Source organism: Sylvia atricapilla, chromosome 2 (assembly GCF_009819655.1).
Source record: "Sylvia atricapilla isolate bSylAtr1 chromosome 2, bSylAtr1.pri, whole genome shotgun sequence".
Taxonomy (NCBI): domain Eukaryota; kingdom Metazoa; phylum Chordata; class Aves; order Passeriformes; family Sylviidae; genus Sylvia; species Sylvia atricapilla.
The window spans coordinates 33,233,222-33,258,685 of record NC_089141.1 but is presented as its reverse complement, the minus strand read 5'-3'; the positions used below and the strand labels follow the sequence as shown (position 1 = coordinate 33,258,685).

Here is a 25,464-nt window from a genome sequence, read left to right as displayed (position 1 = left end):
TGATATTGAAATTGGTTGATTGATTGGGCTGTGACTATTTGTCATATGTTTGGTACACAGTTATCCAGTCCATGAGCTTCCTATTTCGTCTCCCAGACTGGAGACCCTTTGGATGACCACTTTTGCTTTGTGTAGGATGCCGTACATTGAGCTGCATCTTCTGGTACCATTTCAGCATCCATAGAGGTGAATCTCAAAGGACCAACACATGCAATGACACTGGATATTTTACTGGATATGCAACAGATTGTAGGCAGTCTGGTTTGAATCATTACACACAGTGCCTGTCTGTAAGGCTGAAGAGAAAAAGGACTGCCAACTAGGTCAGAAATAACAGTCATTTGTCAGCATTAAGAAGTTTCGATGGGTGCTTCATGATAGTTACAAAGAGCGACATAAATAATGTTTCTAGTTTTCTTCCATATATTGAGTTGAACTGAAAAATTAATACTTCGACCTTTCCTCTGTGTAATGCAATAATAACACACAAGCAGCTGAAGCTGGCTGATGCAAGAGTAGATTTTTAATGGCCTGTTTTTTATTTTTCAGAACTGAGGTTTTTCTTAAGTATTTTCCCTCCTCCCAGTGATATAAGGTGGGTTTTTTTTTTTGACATGTTAATGGAATTTTTGTCCGTGTGGAGAGAAGGGTAGAAAACTGTTCCTGTTAGAGGAAAAAAGCACTGTAGTGTGCCATGTTTAATTGGCCATGAGAAGTCTCCCAGCTGCTCGACAGCCTGAGCATTTGCTGTTTGTTATGTTCCTCAGTCAGTGCAGACCTTGCAGTCACTGAGATAATAATTTGCAGAGCATCCAAGTTAAGACAGAGATGGCTAACATTTGTGGTAAGAGATAAGGACTGCCTGTGTATGCACCTAGGTAACCATCATTTACTAAGCACTCAAGACCTCTTTCCAGACTTTTTGAACAGGCTTCTGTTCCTCTGTGGCTCTTAACAGTTCACTGTAACCTCTGAAGAATTACCTCTGTTCTGCTGAAAAGATATGTTTCAGGCAGTTTATGTGTTATCAGCATGGGATTGGTGGCCCTTTGGTCTGCTGTGCTGCAGTGGTGTAAATCAAAATTAGGGATCCCTAATTTAGGTAGGTTTTCAGCTGTTGTACTCTCCTCACATAGCAATTGCTCTTTACCCCTTTGGTAACTAAATACTGGGACTATTGCTGTTTTTCTGCAGTGGATCTCACTTTAATCTAAGTTTTTAACTGGTTGCAAGCAGCTCTGCAGGGAATAGTCCTTACATCTCTCCAAGATCCTCTTAAAAATGTTCAGAAATGAGACTTTGGGCAGCAAGTGTTTTGCTGCTTTATTCAATACCCTAGCTGTTTTATAGCTTTTGGATGAAACTTAAGCTGTCAGTCTGAAGCTGTGAAGTGTATGGTATTTATTCAATGAGGAACACTGTCCCTTCAGCAGAATTGCAGACAGATTTACAGTCTGAGGTTATTGATCCAAGTCTTTGCTTGCTTACTAGGTTGAAGGTGCTTTGAAGAAGAAGCAGACTCAAAATCCTCTGCAGGTCCTCTGTAATATCCTAATTATTAGTAAAAGTAAAAGCAGGCTGTCCTCTGAGAAGTTTCCCTGGTGTCCAAAGCTGCTTGAGAAGAAGAAGAAAAATAAATCCAAAATCTAGTTATGGATTTAATAAATTTGCAGTTGTTTCTTCCCTTTGGTCTTTGTTTGCTATGTACTACATTTTTACTGCTGTAGTATTCAAATACTGTTCTTCCTTGTGTTGTGAATTTTAACAGTCCATGTTTAATCCAAGGACAGGACGTGGGAAACATCAGCATTCTTGTGAGAGATACTTGCAGCTTTAAAAGGCAATAGCAGCTGTTCTTAGTTGACTGAAGAGTCTGAAGAGTCTCAGAAATAACAAGAGGATGAAGAAGAACTTGTCACATGTTTTTTTGAAGTGCTTCATGATGAAGTTCTTTTCCAGGCCTTGAATGCTGCAAAATTGGAAAACCTTAAACTGTTAATAATACCAGATAACCACAGAGCACTGGTAAGAGTTTTCTGTGGTGATTCAATGAAAACTGGACTTGCTGAGAAATACATATGTTCTGCTGTGGGGTCTCAGCCTTGTGAAAAACTGATCTGATACTCAGATGCTGGGAGGAAAAATGGGGCTTCCCTTACCCACTACCTTCTTTATCAAAGCTGCCTCGTGTTTAGTGTGGTCAAGGCCATGTTATGCTCTCTCTGTAACTGCTGTCAGTTCTTAAGATTTGTGTAGTTTTGTTCATCTCAGATGTGCCTTTTTTCATTCCCAGTTTTTCCAGGGATTCTGTCAGATTCATATGCCTTTTCTGTATTTGAACAAACACAGGCTGAGCTGGACAATTCCCAGTTTGACCACACACCTGCAGGGACTCAACAGTCTTGTCATGTCCAAAACTGACTGTAACTTTGTTCATGAGATCTGACTGGAAGGTTGATGTCACTTCTTGCATTTTTCTGGAAGTTCTAATTTTGAGATAAATCATGCCTGCTTGGAGATCTGCCATCACAAACAGATGCAGCATTGGAAGTCACCATTTGTTTTCAGAGTGGCAGGATACTGCCCTATTTGAAGGGTTGAGCCAATCCATTACACTTCCCTGCAAGTGCAATGCAGGATCTGACTTTGTGGTCCCGGACTACATTTGGATGCGACTTTCTATTCTTTTGATGTGCATGCATGTTCTCCATTGTTTTTCATGGAATGTCATAGTGAATTACCAACAAAAAACCCCAGTGAAACAAAATTATTAGTCTGGATCTGTAAGAATCAAATTTTAAAGAATTGCTGTAGGTTTCTGCAGCATTTTTTGAATGTACTGCTGTATAAATGATTAAAATGCAGGAACCTTATTTGTCCTTCAGCTTTGCAGGGATTGAAATTGAGCTGAGGGTTCTTTGAACAGTGTCAGTAATTTGCCACTGCAGCTGGGAAACAAACTGTATGATCTTGCACACGGATGCACTTGGCAACTGTGGTGAAACAGGGCTAAAATTAGGTGGATTTGTAAAATGATGGGATTTTTAAAAACTTAGTAATGACCACAAGAACAGTGTGTCTGAAATTAGTTGGCAAGATCAAATCAAGGCAGAATTCTGTTTTCAAAGTAGTGAATCTCTCTTAATCCACAAGGTTGTGTTCTTACAACTGGAGTTTTCATTGCTGCTGGAGTTTTCAGTTGGCTGGCTTTATGTTTGGATAGACACACAAAAACTGAGTGATGCACGGGGCTTTAGGTGTGTGCTTCCAGCGTTTTTTAACTTGCCATCTGTTCATGTTTTGCAAAGGAATATTATGAGGTGGTCAGAGTTTAGAGGTTCCCCTCATATTTTTTCAGGAGCCTGTAAGTATTTGAGCAAGTTTTGGGGGACAAATTTTAGACTAGACGAGTCAATTCAGGGGAAAAAAATCCACTGAGGATTACTAAATACTCTAAAAAAACCCCACCTGACATAGAAAGGTCCAAACTAAAAATGATGAAAAGATGGGAGAGTGCAGTGGAAGAGTATCCTATTAATCTGTGTTATTTACTCTTCTTAAGGCTTGTGGCTGCTGCAGGAGACAGGATGTTCATGTACATGAACTGACCTGATGGTACTATTGTGTTTCTAGGGATATCAAACAAGAGACTTTCATAGCCAAACCCTGCAACTTTAGACCTGAGTGAAACTATAGCTGAGAGATGATGTTTTGTCAAATCAGTTTCTAAATACTCTGGAGTTGAAATGTGAGTGAGCTGGAGCACTGTGCATTAGGATGAGCCTTCATTGGTGCCCAGAGCAGAGAGACTCTTTACATGTCTGTACTTCATTAGTCAAGCCAAGGTGTATGCATCCCCCATGACTTCAATTGGAAACAAACTCTGAGGAGGTGAGCTTTGGCCAAATATTTTGGAAAATGTGGCAGTGTTCTGGAAATATGATTGCTTAGTTAGATTTGTTTTGGCCATCATCCTGGCATGTGAACTTTCCTTTTTATTTGCTTGGTGTTAGTGTCAATCATTTATTTTTCTGAGTCCAGACTGTCTTTTGGCAAGGACATCTCCTAATGTTCTGATGCCAAAGAACTTGTTATTATGGTTTGGTCAGCAGACTGAGCCCAAACTAAATCTGTTGGTGCTTCTGGTATTAGCAGCAGCCTGCAAAAGTCGCTTTGCTCCGCCAGCTGGGATGCCAGTTTGTCTCCCTTATCATAGCCAAACCAAGGACCCATCTGCCTTCTTGTCTGCCTGCATAACCTCTTGCCAACAGTCTCACTCTCCCTTTTGCTGCTAATGCTTTGGGAGTAGCATGCCCATGGAAAAGCTTGGAAGTGCATAGTATGTTTGTTGTTGTGAGGGTGAGAAGGGTGCTGATGCAGACCCTGCCTCTGTGCTGTTTTAATCCTGTAATATGTTAGTCCTTGTTTTCTCTTCAGCCCTTGTTTTCTCTTCAGCCAGAAATAAATGAGATTGAGAGTCTTGGAAGCATTGGTTGGGCTGCTTTTGTAAGTGCTGAGTTTATGCTTGCACTCAGTGTAAGATTTTAATAAAAATAAATTTGTATTGGAACAAAATACTTCTTTCTATTTTCTGAAAATGATGTAAAAATACCTTTAAAACTGCCTTTAAATTGAGAAAATTTATCAGTTTGGCAGCTGCTTATGTTGCTTTCTTTTTATCATGCCTTTTCTTTTGGAGAGGGCTTAATCCTTATATCAAGCATGTTTGTAAGGCAGAGCCAAGAATGAATGTAGCTCTGGTTTCATAGGATGGACTAAGGTTTTCTGGCACTTGGATAAAATTTGCACTTAAGTAACACAAACTCTTTGGTGAAGAAGATGAAAATTGATATTGTTGCAGTTAGAAGAGATTTAGTGTTGAATATTGCAACTTGTTCACATTCCTGTTCCGTGCATCTAGTGAAATATGGGGTAAGCTACTAGTTGATTACTTCGGGAACACTGTGAATGTTGGCAGGAAGAGTGAGCATATTATGTGTGGGGTGAGCAGTGTGTACTCCACTGACCTCAGCACACTCCAAGCCTTGCCCCACGTAAGCAGCAAGACATCAGCAGTGTCACTGATGTTAGAGACTGTGCTGATCTATCATGAGATGAGTCACTGGTGCTCCTCAGAATTAGTGATGATTCACCTGAAGGTGCTGAAAGGCAGTGCTGATCCCCTAGATGAAGTGAAGAGCTGTAGTCTATGGCTCAGTTTTGCTTTCACATGGTTTGGACATGCAGTAATGTACCTGCTAGAGATGGGTCTGGGAGCCTTGTTATGCTGTGTGGCAGATTTTGACTCCTGAGTTTTTGGTTTTGGTATGTTAGATCTGGCATCTGCTAAACTCAACTGGACCAAGAATTAATCCAAAATCAAGTCAAATGGAATTAAGAGAATGTAAGTTGAATTCCTCTTCAGCTTCTGCAGCATCCACCTCCAGAAGAACACTTGGTGCTGTTACTGACCCTCATTCAGAGATGACAAAGGAAAGGTTGTTCTTTAATGAATAATTGTGCTCTCTTGATACCGCTTTCTGAAGGTGGGACAGTTACAAATTTTTACAGTATTTAGGCCCCTCCAAGGCTTTGGGATAGTTTTCTTTTTCTGATTTGCTATAAATGATGCTGATCTACCTTCCTGCCCCACCTCACTTGCCTGGCTGATGGGAGATACTGTGCAAACATACCTTTTGGTAGCTCTGCTGTACTTTAGGTGTTTAAGTCTTTCTTCACTTTAAAGAGAACCTTTGCCACCACGTGCCCCCATGCAGGCAGCACTCTGGCATTTCTAGCACCGAGCCCCTGGCAGTGTTTGGGCCTCGAGTTTGATAGGGAGGCTGCCAATGCACATGGCTGCTGTAGCTGAAAGCTGGATGCTGCCCTGCAGAGAAGAAGCCTTGCCTCTGCCTCTCTCTTATTAAATGACGTGCAGTTCTGTAGATAATCTGATTTTGCTGCGGGTTTTTACATTTGAGAGTTGGTTTGGGTTCTGCCATGTCTCTTTATTTTCCTTTGTTACTTTTTTATCTGCCCTTTTCTCACCTGCTACCAAACCTTGAATAGCCTATTGTAGCACTCATCCAAATAAATTCTTTTGGGACAGACTTAGCTTTAGAGCTGTTGTGAGCAGGTCAGACAGGCCTTGGTGCTTGGGGGAGAATAAACACTGCTGGAATTCCCTCTCTTTAAATAGAAGGCATAGCACAACAGCAAACTTGACTACCTTCAGTTTATATTGTGCTCTACTGGAGCTGATGAGCATGTTTTTAATTTTTTAGCCTCCTCTTTGAGGCCCAGGGGTGACACTTGCTATCTGTCTCTCCAGACAATGTGACATTTTGATAAATTACTTCTGTGTTGTCAACCTAATACAATATCATTCTTCTAAAATGTTTTAAATGGCAAAGCTTCTTATAGTTCTGCAGCTGCCAAACACACAACTAAGGCAGGAACTGAGCAGACTATGGTTCTGACAAAGAAAATAAGGGTAATGCAGAAGTTTTTTCCATGTCAACGTTTTCTACTTTGCAGGTCTCTGCTGTACATGTAATCTTTTTCAACATATGATTGTGTTAGTGTCAATCATATATTTTCAACCCTTGGAACTGAAACAGAGTTTCAGTACATTTCTGTGTTGTATATATGTATATAAAAAGACTCTACACCTTAGAGAATTCTGTTCTGTATGTCTATCTTAAAACGTGGTAAGTCTGTTTTATAGGTCCATATGGATTAGCTGTGTTCAGCCTCATAAAACATGTAGTTAATACTTCATTGTGTTTCTAAATATTGGAAAAAATAGGTTGTTTCAAAAACAATAGTTCTATGTTCTCCTGGACAAGATGTCTTAAATGTTTTCTCTTTGGCTGGGTTAATGGATTTGTCACTTTGCCTAGTGGTTAAATTTGTTATGGAAGCTATTACATTCTGGTTAATCAACATTTGAATGGTTTGATGTAAAACCTGCAGGTGATTTCAGCTATGATTAGTTGTGATTATTATAAATGAGAGAATGGATTAAACTGCCAAATCCTTTTATTTTTTGAAGTTTCCAGATTATTAAGTGTTTCTGTTGTCAAGATGGTCTAAGCAGGTAAGCAGGGCAGAGGCTGGAGCAAGAAATCTGTTATATTGTGCATAGTTATTAGAGGTGAGCAGGGAGGGAAAGGGGAGAAGTAAGTCCAAGGATTTTCATGTTCATAGCCCTTCTTCTAGCAACTCAGTTTTCCTTATCCCCAGCCAGATTACTGGGTCCAAGAAACAAAAAAAAACCAAAAACCAAAACAAAAACAAAAAAAACAAAAAACAAAACAAAACAAAACAAAAAAAAAAAAAAAAAAAAAAAAAAAAAAGAAAAAATAAAAACCCCAAACAACTCCACTACCACCCAAGTCCAAAATTTCTCCCTTTCAGCCATTTCCTACCTCACAGGGAATTTGATGTCTTCATGTTGTCACTTGTGTCTGTAGTTAATTTCTGTGATACAACAGCTGCCTCTGTAGATCAGGTTCTTTGATCACAATTATTGGAAGGTGAGACCCTTTTTTCCCCCAATACTGTATCAAGGGTTCTAGATCTAGCCATTAAATGAGAAAAGTAACATAATTGTTTGCTGAAGTGCTAAATCTGACTACTGAGGAAGAAAAAAAAAATTGTATGTCCCATTGTTTCGGATTTGATTTTTCAATGACAGAAACTCTTTAAAATCTAGCAAGAAAAAAAAACAAAAACAAACCACAACTGCTGCAAGAGAATGTCATTTGCAGTAGTGGAGTGTGCATGAAGTCTGAATTCCAGCAGGCACTACTCCTTTAGGGAATAGTGTTGCACAAGTGTGAAAGACACTTGTACTAGAGCAGCTTAGTAGTTCACGTGTTTTCTGGGCCAGAGACACACAGTTTGTGGGAGAGGATCCCAAAGTACCTGAAGTGATGAGGATATTGGGAAGAAGAATTGAAAACTTCTTTTCCCCTGGTGCCTGGCAGATACAGTGGCTTGGTGTGTGAAAGCTATGAAAAGCAATGATAGATGTGACCATGTGCTCCAGGTAGGTAACTCTACAGAAAACTTTCCAAGTGGAATTCACTGCTGGTCTTAATGCAGAGAGGCTTGTTCTGTAGTTTCTGCTACTTTATACTCACTAGTGAAATGCCTGCCATTGGTGGCTCATGAGCTTGTAAATTACATTCAAACACAGAAATAGTTTTTCAAAGGTAAAGGTAAAAGAATTTTTTTGTCTCAGGTTGTGAGGCTTTCCAGTGCACATACTACTGTGACTTGGTGCTCATTGCACACATGCAGCAGATTCCTCTTAGGTTTGGTAATTTGCCCAGGTCGCAATGTGCAGCAGTATTTATTCGAAGGAGGAGATGTGGAACATGCCTTTCACTCCATGAATGCTGATGCCAGCAGCTTTTCCTGGCTTGTGTCTAGGGAGAAAAAATGCTTGCAACAGCGGAGCCCTGCCTGAGCATTGCTCTTTGGTTTCTAAGGGGCAGCATAGGCTTAAGTCATTGGGAGTGTGTCTGTTAACTTCAGTCAACTTTACATTGAGCCTTCTTTGAATTTAGGAATAAGCAGCTGCACCATTCAAGATACAAGGTCATTTTCATTGCAAACTGTTAAGGTCAAAGGTATAGAGTGTCAAATTTCATCATCTTGCTCTGTTGGTAATTAAAATGAAAGCATATGTAAAAAATTGTGCTTAGTGATTGTTTAAGCCAAAGTCTCAAAGCAAAAATGGAATTTACCAATAATATCAATTTCTACTGATAGCGAATCCCATGAAAGCTCCAGCTACTCCCATAGTTGTGTGTCCTAAAAATCAAAAGTGCGTGTTAGTATTCTTTATTTTAGTGTCATCTGTCTAAACTCATTAATCTTCTATAAGAGCTCTGGAGTGACCCACTCAGTGATGCCTTTCCAAAGCCAGAAGCTGTCCCCTGGCATGCAAGCAAGAAGAGCTGGACTTCTTCACAAGAGCTGCTGGAGGAAAAATGAGGGCACTAAGTGAGATGCCTTGGAGAGCTTGAAGCTGCCCTGCAGAGTTCTTGTAAATTAATAAAATTTTCAAAAGTGCCTTTGAACTGTGACCTTCCAAATGTCCACTGGTCAGGGGTAATAGGGTGGGTTTATGAAAGCAGAATGACTGCGTGACTCATGCTTGCTGAAACTGGGCCGCTCTCCCTAGAGGCAAGTAATTGTTTTGTATTTAGCATGCTAACTGTATTCGAAGTTATAAGATAACAAAGTAATTTCTCATATAAATAGAAAGGAAGTGATGGGAAGGGGCTGGAAAGCAGCAGCAAGTCTCTGGCTTAAAAGTTGGCCACTTTTAAAAAGCTCATTACATTTTAAAGATAAGCTTTAATGGAATTGGCAGTGACAGTGCAACTGTAACCAGATCTTGTTGTTTTGTCCAAGTGCCTTTCAGGTTTCTCTGCAAGGTCGAATGTCCTATTGACTGGCAGCTGGACTGTTTTCCTTGTAGGAATGTAACTGGTATTTGATAGAGTTGCAAAATTAGTTTCCCACTGAAGCCAAATATAAGAGTATAAGAGTCCAGCAGTTTCACTTCCTGCAAAGCTGGAAACCCTTGTAGCATTTATTAGGATTTCCTGCAGGGAAAGAGGGATATTAATCTTGTTTGACTTACAGAATCATAATATTTGTGCTGCAATTTGTAACACAGAGCAAGAAGTTTTCAATTAGTATTTCCTGAGAAACAGCGAATTCAGTAAAGTAGATGCTTTTAACTTTTTGGGTTTTGTTTTCCTTGTCAAAGAATAACTATAACATCTCACAGGACCTTAAATATGGCAGTACTGGAGCAGGGAAAAGAAGTGGTGAATATGGCTGCAGATCTGCTAGGACACAGTGAGCAGCTGGAACTGTTCTCAAGTCTTTCTCAATGTCTGATTGGCATCATCATTATGTGCTCTCTGAACTGCAGTACTGTATCAAGTGTGCTTGTAGGAGGCATAAACTTGCTGACAAAAATGTCACCTGGTCAGTTCATCACTGGTTTTAATTTCCCTAGTGTTGGAAAATTTTTCTCAAACTCTGAGCTGATTGCAGTGAGCCCTAATTTGGGGCCCAAATCAAATTGGCTTGAAGTACTGTGAGAAATTTTCCTCTCAGATCTGTAGTAATTTTATACTATGGAAAGTGATTTATGTCTCTTGAAAAAAGGCTTCAGTCTTTATTTTGGGGAAGCACTGCATTTTCCTATCCAGGCAGAAGAATGCTGCTAGGAGAGGTGAGGAGGTGAGGCTGAGGGCTTGGGCTGGAGAGCTGCAAGTATATGAGAGTTTCCAGATCTGTGGTGGACATGGTGACTAGACCATCTGGACAAACTTTGTGCATTGTAGATATTCCTCATCTCTATTCTGGATGAGATGAGCCATGTATCTGGGGCTTCTAGGCATCCAGCATCTCCTTTGTATATACTCTGTGCATATGCAGAACCTGATCATATTTGGGATGCATTGGATTTACTGGCCTCTTGCAGACTAATTCATCATGTGAGACTGAAGCTCTGAACTGGCTCCTGGACTTTCAGAAATCATGGAGCAACAGCCAAAATCCTTATATTTTTCCCCAATAGAAAATTTGAGTAGAAACAGAGGGAATGCCTTGAGATACCTGTACAGGAGAGAATAGATCTCAGAGGTCATTTTTTAGGAAGAGAATCTCTATTCATGTTTGTTTATTCAAATGAGAGGTGAAGAGAAAGTATACTAGAAGTTGTAAGGGTACTTACTTATTGCTCTGCAAATTAAAAATCATCTTAATTAGCTAGAATGCATCATTTATGTAGAATTTTCTTCAACTTGAGCATAAAATGGAGCCACAGATTACTTTTTCAGTCCAGTGAGCCTGTGGTTAGACACATAATCCCCAGCTATGGCTTCCATATTTTGGCAAAATATAAAAAGCTATTGAATTTGAGCCTCAAAACATTAAAAAAAAAAAAAAAAAAAGGGAGAGAGATAGAGAAAAGAAAACAATGTGACTAAGAGAAATATTTGTGGCTTATTTCTTATTCCTAATTCTTGGGACTTTCATGGCATGTATCATTCACTTTCTGCTTTTCATTAATGAGATTCATTCAGGTTCAGGCTACTGGAGCCCTAACACACTGCTGCACTACATCAAACACTTTTGAACTCTGTCCCATTTCTTATCAGTTACGGAGTTTCTGAATCACTGATGTGCATTCAAGAAAGGATTGTGCAGTTATGGGCATCATGTTGTCATAATTTATATTTAGTTTTGAAGTACTTTAGTGGGGAGCTGAATTTAGCTTGCCCAAGGTGATATGGGACATCTTTAGGTGAACATGAGTTTCTCAGAATAAATTCCCTCACCATTCAGCCAGCAAACTTGTTTGCTCAGTTGTCTTATTGTGTCATCAATTATCTGTTTCCAAACAATCTCCACCACAGCCTGTTAGAAAAAAACATGATGTATCAACTCCTGTATCCCATACATGCCATCAAATACGCAATGTTGTATAAAATGAAAACATTTTGTGAAATATTTCCCAAAAGCTATGTACAAAGGAAGTGGGTGCTAATACACAGCTGTTGTTGTTTTACAACAGGAGGTTGTTTTAATTCTGTTTACCAGAGCTCACTTTTTGTTTTTTGTTTTTGTTTTTTTTTTTTTAATTTCATCACTTAAAATTTCTGGCTCTATTTCATTACAGTTCAAAACTTCGAATCACAGTGTGTGTAAGTTACAGATGCAAATACCTGTAAACTTAAGGTTATTACCTTGTCTGCATAATTAAAATAGTAATTCAAAGAGAGAACTAAAATAGACTGAATACTTACACTTAAAGCTAGTGTGGCAGAGAGTGGGCTAGTGGGTGTGATGTGTGGTCCCCCTGTGACTGCTGCTTAAGTATCTGATGAGACAGATGTAACAACCAGTGATTTCTAAGAAATCAAGAGATTATTGGCCTGACTTTCCTCTCATTTTATTTAATGACCAGCTTCCAGCAAATGTCTAGGACTAGATCCAAAGCAGATTGAATTTTATGGGAAGCAAATGAATATTTACAGGCCTTTGCAGCGAAGTTATAATCTTACTGGCTTCATATTGTTTAAGAAAGTGCTTTGCTGAACTAGGGCATAGGTTTTTGATTTAGTATCCCATTGCTGTAAGACTCTGGGTGTCTTCTGGCTAACGCCTATCTGAGGAGTGGATTTAGAGGAGCACAGCTGGGTTGTAAACAAATGGTGGTGCACTTTGCTCTGCATTCAGAGGGAAGAGAGGCAAAACTACAAGACAATAATCTGTCTGTATTTTTTTGAGTATCAGGCAGAAGAAAATCATCTGCAAAACTGAAATGAACTTACAGGATGAGATTCAGACAGCTTATGACATCTCCAGTTGGCATTGGCTCTTCTAAATAAATGAGAAATAAAACACAGTCACTTTTGAATGTATACGTCTGCCTTCAGCTCACTTTACATGGCATTTTTTCACTAAATTGCTTTCTTTCTTTGATTTGAAAAAGGAAAGCAGACGTGTAGTGGATGCATGTAAGAAGAAATCCTGAAGCAGTATGACAGACCCTTATAGTGGGTTTAGATCCTGGATTCTCTAATGCTAGTGTAGGAGTTTCACCTGCCTTCCCCATGTGCTAGCAGTCACTGAACAGTAGGATTAAAGTATGATGGATAAAATAGACACATTTAAGAGTGTTTGGAACCAGGATCTGCCTCCAAGCCATGGAGAGCAAATGTTTCTAAAACATTCTCCCCAAACAGTTAGACATTAAATTTTGGTTCACTTTGTCTTGGTGTGAAAGAACATACTTTGAGACATTTGTATTTTGGTTCAGAAATTCCGTGTCCCTGCTCTTCTGTTCCTAGGTTTGGAAAGTTAGGGAAAGCAAAGCAAAGTGTATCTGTAACAAAGATCAATGAGCATTGCCTTAAAGTGTGATAAAAGGAATGAAACCCATCATCATGGCAAACTTGGGTCAGCTTCTACATACTAGGCAGACACTTCGCAAGCCAAAAGTCAATTTCTTGAAAAGAAAACAAATCAGCAACATTGTGTAAGTGTTTGGGGTTTAATCCTACAGATCCTTAGATACAGCTGGTTACAGTCAAGAAGTAAAATCTTACCTCCTTGATCCACGTGGAAAGACTTATGCCAGGTAGAAGATTCAGGATTATGCACAGATTCTGAGATCTGATGAAAAAATTCAGTGGTATAAGATGGTGAATAATATGAATGTGGATGCCTAGGTCTGTGCAAACAATACTCCACGGCATAGATTTTCAGTACGGATAAAAATAAACTCAGAATGTTTGCCTCTTGCTGAGTCTTAGCAATGTTGCTCCAACATAAACAGAGCTTAGAAGTTGTTGGCTTTTAGGAAAAACAAATCTCTTTTTTCTTTTTTTTTTTTTTCTTTTCTTTTTTTTTCATTTTTTTTTTTTTTAATATCGCTGACTTATTCAGGTAACCTCAAGCTTTGCAAAACTGCCTTATTTGTCTGGAGAGAAAAACGCTTGTAGAAGCAGCAGGGCAGCTTTTATGCAGAAAGTTGACTGAGGCCAGCATAGTGTAATAGAAATTCTGTATATTTGCATGTAATAGGAACTGACTTTAAAATGTGCAACTGCAGGGGCATCCCTTTGCATTTAGCATAACATTCTAATCAGCAGTAAAATTGTCATAGATAGAAAATACTCCCAACAGCATAAGATTTGAAAAACTTAAATATAGTGTGGATGCTTATCAAAGTAGAATTTTACATTAAATTTTTCTGAAACTGCCCTTTTCCCTGCCCCCATAAAAAATCACATGCCTGTGCTTAGACCATGGATTTTGGCAGAATCTGGCCTCTTTATTCAAAGTTCTGATTCACTTCTGCTGTACTCTGAAATTCTCTTTTGGTTGTCATGCATGCAGAGGCATTGCTACTGCCATCAGCAATGCATCAGGATCTACATCACACTAAAACCACCTGACTTCTCATCATATGGTGACTTTTTAAGATCATTCAAAGGCATATCCTTACGTTGTGTCAAACAGGAAAGTTAAGAGACTGAATGTGTTTTGTCACGTAACCATTTTGTTAGGTGAACATCAGCTTCAGTTTGTGTGTTCTGTGGTCTACAAATGATGTGTTTATCTACTTTGTGTTAATCCATATTTTGTATTTTACAACTAAAAACATTCCTCTGAAGAAGTAAGAGCTTTGAATAATATCTTCTAGACGTATTTGCAAAGCTGTCTGTTTTAGAGCTCTTCTTTTATTAATATTGGATGTAGATCATGATAGAAATGCTTTGGAAATGCAGGCATAACTTCAAATCTGAAGCTGCATTCTGTGGAGAATCTGTAACACTTTTGAGAAAAATGTGGAATGTTTCATGCTATTAATACAACCTTATTTGATATGACATGTCAGAAAACAATTTTAATGTAACTGAGGGGATTTTATTATCAGGAGATGACAAACAAAATCTCTGCTCTATATAAAAGCAAGAACGATAACAAAAGTGATTTGATGTTTGCCTGTGTCTATACTGTATTTGGGCTAGTTTAGAGGAGCCCAGCACGTGGTTCTGTTTGTCCATTTGTCTTGGTAAACAGCTTAGCTTCATCTTGTTCATGAAACTGAAAGTCTTGTGCAAACCTCTTCAGGAAGAAGTGTATGTGGTCCTATCTGTTGGCTTCAGGTCACTGAAAAATAAATGAGAGAGGGTGTATCTGAGCCTCCCTGTGATCTTCTGCCCCACAGGAGATAGGCAGATGCTTCAGTGTACTGTAAAGCACAGACTGTACTTGCGACCTTTTCTGAGTTGTAGCAGCCTGGTCATCCTGGTAGTGTCCCATGGAAGGTTTTGAGGGTGAACAGGATGGGCAAGCATCCTTGAGTCTAGCATTTGAAAAACACAGTAGGTGTGTTCCTGTTTCTGAAATATTCTATATTGTTTCCATGTAGTTTACTTTACTGTATCTTTAAGGAAAAATAATTCTCTCAAAATGGCTGCAAAAATCCTGCTCCTATACAGTGGGGAGGGAAGGGAGTGAAGTCTGCATAATGCAGTTTATAGGTATAAAGTACTGAATAGCTGCAGCACAGTGCACTTTGCCTCGTCATCCTGTGTCAGTAGCTCTCTGAGTTTGCAGCACATTAGCACAGAGATAGGTATCTTGTACCACCCCGAAATCAAGGATATGATAATTTTTTTTTAACTTTATCAATGTCTCAGGAAAGCAAAGATAAAATGGGTACATATGCCTCTCTCTTGCCTTTGGACTTAAACATGTGTTGGAATTTACAGTCAAATTTAAGGCTTGCAAGATTTTATCTTCTTCTGGAAACATGATCAGCTACCAAGGGAACAACAGAGGAAACCATTTTTTCAGTCTGGATGCTTTTTGCTACAAACAAATTAATTCACTGGATGTAAGCATATTTACCCACAGTTTATGTAAGAATAATTGCCCACAGTTTACTTAGCTGTCTGATACATCTAGAAAGATTCCAGGAAAAACTTCTGATTTAAAATTAAAATTAAGATTTCGATTAGAAATACCTCTTTGTCTTCACTGTGCTTCATCAGACATCAGGTTTTAGTGATATCATGGTGCTGAAAGAGGTGTACTATTTTAAAGGGCAGATATTGCAGATAAGCTCTTGGGGAAATAGTGGCATAAGCTTTTTGAAAGTGATTGGAGGTTTCTCTGTGTGTGATATCCAGAAAGGTTGTAGCTTCAGCTCTACAATCAAAATCAAATGTGATGTGATGTATTATCCTCCTCAACAGCTAGTAATCTGCCAGCTCTCAGCAGTGTTGTGATCACTAGCAGACTTCTTTGGACTACTGATTGATCAAGACATCCTAATGCTCATTTAAAACCACTTAGGCTACTTTGCCATGTGGACTAGTTTAAATGACTTTATTAAATGTTTGCATTGTAATCTGATTACAGTTTCTTAATGCAGGCTTTATAGCTCAAGTTCATCCTTGTCTCACGGGAACATGTCAGTCAACACTTTCTGTGAATGGGTCTGCTTTCAGTTTTGTGTTGTGCAGGATTCCTGCTGATGTAAAAACTCTAGAAACCCCTAATGATACACATCAGACGTAGGCAGTATCTGTACTAACAAATTAAGCTTATACAGCATAAGCAACCAAAGCCAGCTGCAGGGTCTGCATGTGCACTACTAAGCCTTAATCTTTGGAACAGTGAGTCTTTATAACTGGATCTGCTCTGTGACCCATCCTTACTCCCAAATGGCCAGTCCAGAAATCCCTGCTCCTAAAAATAGGACTGACTGCTGCAGAGGTTTGGCATCTACTGTTATTGGGGAACATCATGAGTTCACAGGTAAAATGCAGTATTTGTAATGACAGCTTTCAATATACATGTATTAATTATTCTACTATGCTTGTTTTTAATATAATTTGTAATGCAAAGTGCAATTCTACTTTTGATACATTAACAATAGTACAATTTAGTTTGGTTACCAACATTCTATAAATCTCAAAATACAAACTAATGTTTACAGTCTTGCCATTTTTTTTAGCCAGGGAGACTTTTCATTGATGATGTTTTATTTTATTTTCATTGTTGTGTTTATTTGGTTTAGTTTGTTGCGTTTCTTTTGCTTTTCACATCAGTGATGACCCCAGGTTTTCATTTCTTTTGTTCCATTCTTTCTACTTAGAGACATGAGTCCCCATGTGAAGAACTTTAGGATAGAAGAAGAATTTCTTTTGAAGAAGAATCTAATTGTAATTCTAGTCTTAAAATACAAAGATTGCAAGCACTTTAGTGTTGCCTTACTGTTCTTGATGATGTAACTCAGTTGTGATGTTAGTTCTGTTCATTTGCTTTAGAATAAGGTATGAAAATTATGAATTTTTGTGTATGTATGTGGCATCATCTTGCTTGAATAGGACTTACAAAGTTGTGGCTAAAAGCTTAGACTATGGAAAAGGACACTAACACTGACTTAGAGTGTCAGTGCAGCTCTGCTTGCCCAGAACCTCTCTGCCTGCACCTTTTCAGTGTGAATCCAGTGTGGTCTGTATGGAGCTGCTTGTGGATTTTTATGCTCATCTGCAGCAGAGTCAAAGACCTCTTGTGCAGCAAACAGGGATTTTCCACCCACAGTTTTGAGAAATTCTTTGAAATTAATATTTCTTGTGGGCTTCCTCGGTGTTGGTGAATCATGAGGCATTGAACCCACAAATTAAGCTTGGTTAGTGGTCTAGAGTAAGCAAAAATTTCCAGTATTTGAAGAATAATTTGTGACCCTGAAAGCTTGTCAGTTACTTTTTTATCCATGACTGTATTGCATCGGCAAGCTAAATGGCAATGATAGATGTATTCCAGGGGCTCATATTCTGAGACTGAGAGTGGCAATGCTTATGGTCGGTGCAAAATGGTTAATGGCATTGCCTGACATTTCTAATTGGAAAGCTTTTCATTCCCCCAGTGTGGTACTACTTTTCTCTTGGATTATTTTTTCAGTATGATAATTAATGTGAAAGCTGAGAAAGTAATTTGCAGATAATTTTACATAGGGAGAATTGATCTTTTAGTTTCAAACTTATTATTTGAAACATTTGGTTCTCTAATAATGTCTTTTAAACCTTGGGTTCTTAATCGATTTGCACTAAGAGTTAATGGTATCTTGCTTGTTGCTTCTCATCTAAATTGGGTAGCTGTTTTAGAGAAGAATAAAGAACTAGGCCCCATTTATAAGGTCTGTTTTCTGGAACAGGGTTGCTTAAAGCTTCACAATTTCTAGTGATTGCTAGTACTCTTGGGGTTTTTTGGCCATTGAAGAAAATGCTCTCCTAGCTGCAACACCTTTAAGATTGGTGGGATTGGGAGGTACATGTAAAAGGATTCTCATAGAGATAGCTGTGTGGTAGAGGTTCCAAATACAAGGAAAGTAGTCTGATGGACCTCTGAAAAGTAGTGTTTCATCAGCCCCAAAGTGATGACTTGCGTTTTGTATACTAATTCATCATCTCCCCAAAAATGATGCCTGTCAAGCCATGAATGGTGTTCAATAGTTAGGTAACAGGTGTTCTGGAGTTAAAGAGCCAAGGTCAAACAGAGCTTCAGAATTTATATCTATTGTGCTCCACAACTGACCCTTCATCAGTGGTATAGACTTACTGCTTCATGCTTTATGTGGACAGAGACTCTTTTTCACCTTACTACAGCAGCAATCAACTTAAGCAAGGCTAAACAGTCAAATTGGAGCATCAGAGACTAAAAGCCCTTAAATGGCTGCTGCAGTTATCTTCAGAGTCTTGTGAAACACATTCTGCCCAAAAGCCATTGGCCATGCCTTGAACAAAAAGCTTTAACCACCATAGGAGTTCACAAACCCTCAAAGGACCCTTGTCACTGTTGTGGTACTAACCCTTCTATGTGGATGTTTGATTTTTGAAAGGATCTGCTGCATCTGTGAAGGGGTTCTGCTTGTTTGTAGAGTGTTGTCAAGTCTCCTTTCTACAAATAAAGTTTGTGTTTCTGTATAAAAGGGCAAAACATTTTTGAGGGTGCTTTTTTTGCAGGCAGGTCTTGTTTTCATCAAATACGAAGAAAAGCCTGCTGTTGTTACGCTGTGCAAGACTCAGTTCTGAAGCATTGTCAGGTGTTAGTGTGATATTTCAGACAGATCTGGCACAGGGATGGGATCTAGCTGAATGGCACACGTTTTCTCTGTGCCATGCTTCAGCACTTCAGAAAAGCATTCAGATTTTAAGTATATTTAGTGTTTTTTGAGAAGCAGTACATCTTTATTTCTGACTTCACAAACTTGTGAGAGGTGGTTTTTGTATTGACTGCTTATCTGTCTGCATAAATCCTCTAAGTACTGCCAGCTGAGTACGTGTAAACATGTTAGTAGTAGAGAGCATGTGATAGGGTTTATACTGTTGTTCCAAAGGATATTTGTTCCAAAGGATCTTTCCAGTGACAGATCATAGCTTCTTCTCTGTGAAGACCTTTCCCAGCCAGAGAGCTGCCCCACAAGCAGGAGTTTGAGAAAAGCCTTGATATGTTTAGGAGTGTGTGTACCTACAGGAAAAAAAAAGACCAACTGGGTGATATATTTCTTTTTAATCTTGTTCTTTATAGAATAAAATTTCCTTCTTGACCCTTTCATTAACAGTGGTGTTACCTCCAAAGAGTTTCAAATTACAAAACCCTTTCATTTTTTTCTTTACAGCCTATTCATCTAAAGCCATTCTTATGTGTTTCACTCTGTCAGGGTTGCTGTTTCTGTAGCACTAGCTATACCTTGTTTGGGTTTATTTTAGCATTTGTGCCTGGCTGTTCTGGCTGTAACTACATGTACCTCTATTGCACAAGCTGTACAGTCAGGGTATGTCAGGGTATGTCAGTGTGGGCTTTTTGGCCAACAACATGCTGGATGATACTTGGCTCTGTCAGCAGAGTTGGCGGGTCAAGCTGACTATATTCTGTTCTCCCTCCACCCACCCTCTGATTTGTTTTCCCCTGTTCCACAGTTTGGAAATGAAAAATATAAAAGTGAAGAAATCTCAGAGGTTCCACTACTTCATTCCCAGTTTTCTGTCTTTAGGAAATCGAGTTCAGCCATGAATCGTAACCACCCCAGTGTGAAGTTTGCTGTTCAGAAAGTGCAATCTTGTGTTGGTGTTAAGAATCAGTTCCACAAGGTCCAGCTACTAAACTCATTCTTAATGCTGTTTTCAGTACTTTATAAACTATTATATATTTTTTCTTTTTAAGGGATCTTGTTACAAACGACTACTTGGTAGTTGCAGAATTTTGGTTTCTGCACAAACTGTGTGGTAAGACCCCCTGGCATGAGCCTTGGCTCTGCAAGGAATTGGACTTGGAGCATCAGTGCTAAAGATGTGTGGAGAACCCCACAGCAAGAAATAGTATGAAAAAGAACATGAGCAACTTGAACTTCTTGTATTCTGCCAAGCAAATGGCTGTTCATATCCTATCTTTCCTGGATTTCAGGTAGATTAATAATTTTAATCCTTGGATATGTCTCTTTGGCTTCAGCTAGACCAGACTGTTTATGCCAGTGTCCTGTTCTTAGAGTGGCCAGCAGCAGATGCCTAGAGAAAAATAGGGGAAGACAAGTAAGTAGCAACGGTGTTTCCTGCCACCAGCAGTATCTGTCTCAGGGACCTACAAACTTAAATAATTCTATTTAATAGCCTTCAAAATATTTTTTCCCTCCTGCTTGTTAAATGTTTTTAAACTCCATATTCAAAGAAGTAACATCCAAGGTAATTAATTGATTAAGATGACTGAGAGTTGTATAAAGAAGTATTTCATCTATTTTGAACCTGCAGTTTGGTAGAATTGTTTGATGTCCTCTTTCTGTTTTCTTAGAAGAGACTGAGAATGATCACAGATTTCTTTGTCCCTCCAGGAGAAATACAATTTCCAGCAACTTTTCAGGAGAGACATCTAGAGACTCTCAAAGCCTCGAGGTGCTGATGGAATGAAGGCATTACTAATGAAGGCTTTGAGGTAGTGGAATGAAGGCTCTGAAGTAGGACAACATGTACTAGTTTAATTCAATTTCTTGGTCTTGGGGAGCAATTGCTGGGGCTAACTAGATAGAGTGGATCTCTATTCTTTATTGTCAAATTTTCTGGTTAATATAGAACATTATTAATGCTCAGATGTTTATGACCTCCTCAGCTTCAACACTTGGGGTTTTTTTTGCCAGTGTGTGCAGGGAAGAGAATAGTACTAAGAGTCAGGAAGTATGATTTCCATTTAAAGCAGATTAGTTTTGAGTCTCACCAAGGTTAAAAAAAAACCCAAACAACAATAATAATAAACACCACAAAAGTTTATTCCCAAAAGTTAGCATATTATTTTAAAAGTAATTGGTTCTCAGCCAGCTGCTAAGAACTCATTCTCATGGTGAATGAGTGAAAAATTCAAAAATAGGGTGGAGACTTGATTTTTACAAGCCCTAGTGTGTTGGAGTAGAGCTAGAAAATTAATTTGAAGTGTGCTGTTACAGAAAGTAATGTTTCTCATTTTGTAAGGAAATAAGAATTCTAATGCAATATCTAAAATATAGTTCTTAAATGAAAATTACTACCATAATCTGAAAATGTAACTTCAAATGCAGCACATAAGCACATATTCTACAGCCTCAAAGCTTTTATAAATTGATAGCATAGAATTTCAATACAAATCGCACTGTGAAAGGGTAAACACCACTGTGCTGGTATAGCTGTAGAGATTTGCCATAAGGGTCTTTACCACAGATTTTTTTGGTGTTGATTTTCTTTAAAAACAAACCACTGTACAATACACTTTTTCTTAAGGAAACAGCCCTTGCCTATTTTATGTAATTATTTGCTCTGAACCTGGCTTTAATTTAAAATACATACCTATGTTGTCACAGGCTGGGCTTAAAATTTCTACACATTTTGAAGTCATCCGCAGCTCTGAGGTTTCATTATTAGCTTGTAAAGAGAATGAATGCAAAACCAGCAGGTTCATTATTGCAGCCTCAAAGGAAACTCCCTAGGGATGCCCCGTGGAGCTGTAGGAGCAGATCCTAAAACTTGTCTATGTTCTCAATCCCATCTGCTTTATTTGACTGGGTCTGAGCTGTGCTGAGGATCTCAAACTGGGCTTCAGTTCTGCAGAGAATGTGGAAGAAAGTGAGTCTGAAACCTAGAACCAAGAAAAAACGTTGCTGATTGGAGAAATATGGAGGTGGAAAGCCCTTTGACTTTCTTCAAAATTGTAGGGGGGTTTCTGCCAGTAGGGTGCTGGAGGTGTCTCATCCACATGAGCATAACCTGAGGGGAGTCAAGGCAGCTGTGGACTCAGCCTTCTTACTGTCCTCAGAGTAGCTGTGCCCTTAAAGAGGCCTGTGAGGACTGGCATGGCCAGGAGTGCTCATCTCTCTGGAGAGGGGCAGCTCTGGTAAAACATTCCTCTCAACTGTGGCTCTGAAATTCTTTCCTGACCACATCATTTGTAGCTTTGTCGACTTTTGTAGCCCAGGTACATTAAGCAGCTCTCCTGGCATCTACTTCCAAGTTGCTACTGCAGGAAGCCCTGCGGGGTCTGTGCTGTTTCATCTGTCCTGGCTATTTGTTCAGCAATGTGGTTGGGTTTTCTGTTTGGGGTGTTTTGCTTTTTTTGTTTCAGACTGTTATTGGAGCCTGTGTTATGGTTGTCATAATTCACCTCACTTGCATCCAGGGAATTTGACCTGGAATTCTTTCAGCAGGTCTCTGTTGATTTGTGGTAAAGTGCAGGGAACTGAGCTGTTTGTCCTGAAGTCTAATTGGAAGTTGGGGATCAGCTGAAAATTATTAAACAGCTTTTCCAGTAGGGTTGATAGTGTTGGACAAGGGGTCAATCCAGTGCCTTGTGAATAGGAACAAATAGAAATATGGAATATTTTGGGTTGGAAGGGACCTTTCAAGTTCATCTAGTCCAATCCCCCCACCATGATCAGCAGTGCTCAGAGCCCTGTCCAGCCTGGCCTCAAATGTTTCCGGGGATGGCCAGTTCCACCCTCATTGCAAAAAAATTCTTTCTTATAAGTAGCCTGAATTTACCCTCTTTTAGTAGAAAATCATTATCCCTTGTCCTGTCCCTACAAGCCCTACTAAAAGGTCTGTCTCCAAGGTTCTAAGATGAGAGCTTACTTGAGGATTTCATTTATTTGCTGTTAAAAGCCCTTTCCCTTACAAAAGTATCTTTCAAAATTTTTCATGGAAGGCTTTTGTTAGAAGTTTTCCAGTTTCTAATAAGAATGAAATATTAAAACTCTCTTGTTTTTAGTTTAGCCTTTTTTAAGAAGTTTTATTTTTTGTCACTAAGTAAAATAAGCCTACCTACTGATTTTTGTTATTCCTCCTGTTACCATATTGCACATGTTTTTATTTTAATAGCTCAAACTTAAGGAAGTAGAATAAAGAAAAGGGAGTTTAAAATGTGGAAGGAGGAAAGAACTGAATTATTTTCTTCTATAAAGACAGAACAGAAGAGGAGGAAATAAGATTTAAATTAAAAAGCCAACCTCCTCCAAGGGTACTACAGGCACTCACTAAACACAATCAGATGAGTTTTTCAGTAATTCATCTGAGGAAAAATGAGGCAAAAGGGGAATATGCAAACAAAAACATTCTTAAAATGAAAATATTCCTGTAATTGTATTGTTTAGATCTGTACAGCATGTGTGGCCTGGGGTCTCACTGTGCTAATTATGTTAATTCAAATAGTAAAAACACTGATCTCTGCCACATGAGAGAAGCAGGAATGGGAGAGGAGCAATTAAAGATCAAGAGGCATTTGGCTTTGGCTCCTTCAGGCAGATGAACAAGGATGCAGATGCTCCGTCAGTGGCTGTCAGTGAAGAACTTCAGGAGGATGAGACAGTCTGGCATGCCTGGTTCAGGTCATCTTGCAGAGCATGCCAGGTCTGGGCATCAAGAAATATTTTGCTTGTCTCTGTTCCTGGTCATTTTGTTTAAAACAAACAAAAACCCCATACTACAAAGGTTGGTTTACTATGGGCATATAAAACATGTTCATTTTTCTACTGATTTCACTTTTTTTTGTTCTGAAAAGTTTGTAAATTCCAAATTATTAGGTCAGGGCTGTGTTCCAGTCACACTATTCTCTTTAGTCTGTCAAACCCACCTGTTTTTTTGCAAACCACTAAGAAGGCATGATCTTGACTTGCTGACTTGCTGTGAGCAGGGCTAGAACTAGATCACCACTGGAGGCCCCTTTCTACCTAAATTCATCAGTGACTGTGTGACGCTCATGTTCCTGAAGGAGATTGTACTTCAGTAAATTTTGTCCTTGGAGTTTTGCCTCCACTGTTGACCTGAAAAGCAAGAAGAGTAGCTCTGTCTTTGTGGTTGAAAGCAGGAGCTTAAGGGGTTGAAGACTTTAATTTCTAGCCATTAATTTCTAGATATTAAAAAGAAATGGGTTTGTTTCTTTTTATTTAACTTGACATTAATTGATACTTTATTGCTGCCTAAGGGACACAAAATGTAGAACTTGAATGTTCTGTAAAAATTATTTTTAAGTGAGACCAAAATTAAACTACGACTTTTGGCAGAAGGTGTATTTTTTTAATCTGTGCCAAGAGAATTGTTGTTTATTTCTCATTCCCTATTTCTTAGCATAGAGCTCTCAAAGTTAAAAAACTGTGCACATCCATACAGCATCTCTGAAGCAGAAAAGAGCAAGGACATTGCTCTTGCCAGGTAGGTCTTCACAGATTACTTAGTGCACTCTTGGAAGGCAAGAAGTACTTGGAGAACTTGTTTTTATCCATGAAAGTGTCTGGCTCATTTAAAACTTGCAGCGAGGGCTTGACTTTTTTTCCACTAGAAATATCTGTGCCATTGCTCATGATGAGAGTCCATGTGCTCGGTACAGTTCTACAGGGATGTGGAAAAATAACTGAGAATAGCATCTGCTGTGTGTTTGTGAAAGCCAGGCAGACAGATAGCTGCTGCTATCTCACTTCTCACAGACACGAACATAAAATCCTTACAAATAGCAGTTCCACACAAAAATTAATCCGTACTTTGCAGCAATTTTTCATACTCGTTCCCTTTTCTGCTATTAATTAAAAAAAAAAAATTATACGTAGGCCATTCCTTCTTTAAAGGCCATCAGAAAAAGCTGTTAAAGGTTTATTTTGAAATAAGAGAGACCAGAACAACTGTACTTCCAATGTTTTGATATCACCTGTGTGTGAGTGAGTGAGTGAGCATGGAACTGTGTGAATAATGAGTAATGAGTGTGTGTGAGTGTGAGTGTCACTCACCTTCTGGAAGGACTTAATTCACTGTAAGGTGCAAGTCTGGACATGAATTTGTAGCACTTGAGATCAGTCAAAAAAATTCAGATTAGTTTAAAGATCACATTTGGTAGCAGGAATTGTTAGGAATTCTGTGCAACCTGAGCTGAAATTTCATATTCAATAAGAAGAGAATAACATAGATATTTACTATTGTCTCTTCTACCAGAACCATGACTCTAACTTCCTGCACAGAGATCACAGGGGCAGAAAATACTCTTGTATGTGGAAAATCCGGTTACCACCATAGCTTTTGCCTTACATCTTGTCTAAATTTGGCCAGAGGTGAAATGGGCAGACAGTGTCGGTGTTTGTTTCCTGCAGCAGCTAATCAAGGTGCATCACAAAAAAAAACCCCAAAAAAACCCCCAAACAACAAAAAACAACACACATACACACAAAAAAAACCAAAAAAAAAACCCAACTAAAACAAAAACCACCAGCCTCAATTTGACACTAAGTGAGGTGCTGAGGTGCTAGATCTGGCTGAAAATTTTGCATTTTAAGTGCAGCTCATACCAGTGACTACAGTGTCCATTCGATTCACTGTCCCTACAGAATAAAAAGACCAATCATCCACT

General features: G+C 38.9%; 1 protein-coding gene across 1 annotated transcript in view; it reads left to right on the top strand.

Moving 5' to 3' along the window:
* ME3 (malic enzyme 3) overlaps positions 1-25,464 on the top strand; it is a 117,816-nt gene that overhangs the window by 1,083 nt on the left and 91,269 nt on the right.